The sequence below is a fragment of the Xiphophorus hellerii genome, chromosome 6 (genome assembly GCF_003331165.1).
Source record: "Xiphophorus hellerii strain 12219 chromosome 6, Xiphophorus_hellerii-4.1, whole genome shotgun sequence".
Taxonomy (NCBI): Eukaryota; Metazoa; Chordata; class Actinopteri; order Cyprinodontiformes; family Poeciliidae; genus Xiphophorus; species Xiphophorus hellerii.
The window spans coordinates 1,119,557-1,122,735 of NC_045677.1; positions in this window are offsets into that span (position 1 = coordinate 1,119,557).

Sequence of the window (3,179 nt, forward strand, 5' to 3'; positions counted from 1 at the left end):
GTGGTACATTTACTTTTACTAGAGTATATTTTTGTCTGTTTATTTGTAATTTTGCTTGTATACAGTGTTTGAGCACTTTCTTTATCACTGTTAGTACGTACATCTGTACAGCAGGGAGCGCTGCCGAACACAGTTTGAAGAGGTGCAACTATTGTTATCTGGAAGACTTAAAAAAATACAATTACAAACTCCTATAAATCAAATCAAATTTTATTTGTATAGCACATTTCAGCAGCATTTCAAAGTGCTTTACATCATATCAAACACAGAAACACAAAGTCATCAAGTGGGGGGTTCTTGCTTTTGCATCCATAAAAGGTTTACCGGTTACACTCCTACTGTGTTGTATGGAACAAAATACCTATTGGTATTTTTATTCCCACTCACTCTCACAATCACGCAGTTTTAAACGATGTAAACAGCCTTTCAACGGGCTTCCGGCACGAGGCTCCGTTCACCTCTTTCACGGAATTTCGAGCAGGGACTCCGTCGTCCCTCACGGATTTTTGTGCAATTCTATAGTATAAGAATTTTCTCTTCAGCTTCACACAGCACAAATAATTTTGCACCAAAAATACTTTCACACTAAATGTCAAAATGCATTAGTTGATGTGGTGTGATTGGCTGATTTGCGTTGTAACAATGTTTCATTCATCAAAACATGTATATTCAGCACCTCAATATCCAAGATATCAGATCTGGAATATCAGTAGACTACTGGAAGTTATCTTCACAACCTTTAAAGATAAGTTAGAATAACCAGGAAAGTAAAGAAAAATGCTCTATTAAGAACTAGACATACAAGTCTAAATTACAGATTATATTTGATAATCAACCATTAAAACACGTTTTACTTTTTTTCCAAAGTATAATGATGAACCAGTTTATGTTTGTTAGTCACCTTTGCAGGATAAACAAGCATTACCAGTGTCTAACCATCTGTCTTTACATTTCCAAGACAAACTGTATTGATCAAAAGAAAATTATTTTTCTTTTCTTGCTTAATCTTCAGTTACACACTCCAGCAGAAGTTGTTCATAAGCTGACAGAGGATCAGGCTATTGAGGAAGAAAGGCGGGGCAAGGGAAAGTAGATTGGTGCCCTGGCGGACATCAGAATGTACTGAGGTTATCAAGAAACAAAATAAAGCTTTCAAATTATTAAAAAAGATATCACAACTTCCAGAATCTGAATGAATACAAGAAATTGCAAGCAAATGTAAGAAGAATTATTAAAAATGCAAAAACAGATTGTTGGAGGAGTTTTTGTAATTCAGTAGGGAGGGAGACAGATATTTCTACGGTGTGGGCAACAATTAAAAGGATGAATGAGATTAAAAGAGTGACTGGATATCCAATATTAAATGATGGAGAAATAACAGCAACTACTGACAGAGAAAAGGCAAAAATGTTGGTAAATAATTTTGTTAAAATTCATAGTTCTGAAAATATTAGTGAAGGGAAATAGGAAGAGAAAAGACCATTTTAGAGAACAAGGAATTATTACAGCAAATGGGAGATACAAATGATCCATTGAATATGTTGTTTACAATAACAGAACTGAATAGGGCACTTAAAAAATATAAGTTGTAAAAGTTGTATTTATATGGGAAAGAATTATAAAGGGTTGACTGTTTTTGATAAGAAACTAACTTAGGAAAATCATATAGAACATATTATGGAGAAAAGTAAAAAGGTTCTTAATATTATGAGGTGTTTAGCAGGTTGACATGGGGTGCAAGTTTTCAATCACTTAAAAACGTTTATGTGTCAATAATTCGGTCAAGGATAGATTATGGGAGTGTGGTGTATGGTTCAGCGGCTAAAACTAGATTAAAAAATTAGATGTTTTTCAAGCTAGAGCATTGAGAATTTGTTTAGGGGCAATTAAATCAACTCCAGTATGTGCTCTACAAGTAGAATCAGGAGAAATGCCAATATGTATCAGAAGACAACAGATAATGGTTAATTATTGGATACATTTAAAAGGACATAATGAAGATCATCCATTTAAGAAAGTATTAGAAAATTGTTGGGAAAGAGGAAAGGAACAAATGAATAGTTTTGGGTGGGTTGAGGATGACAGAGCAAAAACATTTAATGTATATAACAAAGAATTTAGTCCAACAGTATTGTGGCCTTTGAGACCTACATGGACATGGAAATATATTAATATAGACAGATCACTATCAAATATTAAGGAAAGAAATATAACAGATATCGGCCAAGAATTTTATAATCAAATACAGAATAAATATAATGATTATTTGCAAATTTATACTGATGGTTCGAAAAACCCCCAAAATGAAGCGACTGGTATAGCAGTAGTGATTTCTGAATTAAAGATTAATATTTCAAAAAGAACATCTAATTATCTCAGTATATATGCAGTAGAATTATGTGCTATATTATTAGCTTTAGAATGGGTGGAGGATACTAATATAAATAAAATACTAGTTTGTAGTGATTCATTATCTGCATTGTTAAATATTGGAAAAGGAAGTACAAATAATCATCAAAATATATTATATGAGATTATGGCTGTTCATCATAGAATTTGTGAACAAAATAAAAATGTAATATTATTTTGGACTCCTGCTCATGTGGGTATTTTGGGTAATGAAAGAGCAGATAGGTTGGCTAAGGAGGCTATTAAAAAAGAAGATATTGATATGCCAATAAAGTTATCTAAATCTGAAGGCAAAAGCATAGTTTGGAGAGAAAGTAAGAAGATATGGAAAATTAGGTGGGATAATGAAATAAATGGAAGGCATTTATATAGGATACAAAATACAGTTGATGTAGTAAAAAATTAGAGGAATAAACAGGAGGGAGGAGATAATTATAAATAGAATAAGAACCGGTCACAGTTTTTTAAATGCAACTCTTTTTAAGATGGGAAAACATCTTACTGGTTTATGTAGTTGCTGTGATGCTGTAGAAACGATGGAACATGTTTTTATTAGTTGTAGAAAATATGTAAATCAAAGAAGATTATTAAGAACGGAATTAGGTTTTAATAGGAAATTGAAATTTGAGAATGTGGTTCATCAGTTTAATAGTATCGAGGGGAAAAAGAAGATTTTTCATTTTAAAAAAAATACTGGGATCATTATGAGAATTTGAGGTATAGATATTAGGATCCAATAGATGGCAGTAGTGCAACAATAATGGATGCAA